The 918-nt window shown below is 45.6% G+C and overlaps 1 protein-coding gene across 1 annotated transcript in view; it reads right to left on the bottom strand.

Annotated features, from left to right (window-relative positions):
• LOC119594613 overlaps positions 1-877 on the bottom strand; it is a gene marked incomplete in the record, with an annotated part of 44,500 nt that extends 43,623 nt beyond the window's left edge. Inside the window, 1 exon segment of the mRNA XM_037943665.1 lies at positions 761-877.
• Positions 878-918: the final 41 nt, after the last annotated feature.

Here is a 918-nt window from a genome sequence, read left to right on the forward strand (position 1 = left end):
CCTCAAGGAGAAAAGAAAAAATCTTCAGGACAGGTACAGCGTCCTACCAGCGTGTTTAAAGTTGTAGGAAAACATCTGCAATGTTTACGAAACCATGACTGACGCTCCCGGCAGTCTGTTGGAGAATCCTGGGTACTTGGCACTTGCTGGCACTCTCTCCTAGATCACTGGCACCGTCGCCGACTACAGCACTGGCTCTGACTTACTCCATTAACAATTATCTGCTTTTCGGTGGCCGTCTGTCATTTCCAGGATTTAAAATACACACTCGAGTAAAATTCATGTATGAACTTGTTGATCATATATCTATATATATTGTGTCTTGGCACTGACACTGTCTCTGGCACTGGCACATATACACTCTGCGTCACCGGTACATTTAGGTGTGTACGTTTTCGGAGAGTATTCTCTTAGGAATATCTGTATCAAGCACTATCTACTTAAGGGTAGTTGTTTTTTTTTTCTAATTTTGGTGTTATCTCTCTCCCATTTTCTCAACTGAGGAGATATTTTTCCCACTGGGGCGCCATCTCTGAAGCGCCACGTACGGTACAGACACACACGCACACGCACAACCCTTCGCCAATACACGACTGTATTCGCGACGTACATCAATCCATATCTTGTTTCCGCACGCTTGCATGAAACGAAAGTATAGAAAGAGAGAGAGAGAAAAAAAAATCCATTAAAATCGAAGTGATATTATTCTTTTTTTTCTTTCTTTTTAAGCGTTATTTCCCATCTTCGCGTCCACACCCACCTGAGGCTAGAGACTTGGGTTTAGCAACGATGGCGATGGCAAAGGAGGTGGCACTGTAAGGCACCTCCGCCAGGGCACCAAAATATCGCCGAGAGGGTTTCTGGTGCCCGCCCTGCCCTCTGCCGGCCGTCTCAGGACTTTCGGCTGATATGAGAGTC

This window comes from Penaeus monodon, chromosome 34 (genome assembly GCF_015228065.2).
Source record: "Penaeus monodon isolate SGIC_2016 chromosome 34, NSTDA_Pmon_1, whole genome shotgun sequence".
Taxonomy (NCBI): domain Eukaryota; kingdom Metazoa; phylum Arthropoda; class Malacostraca; order Decapoda; family Penaeidae; genus Penaeus; species Penaeus monodon.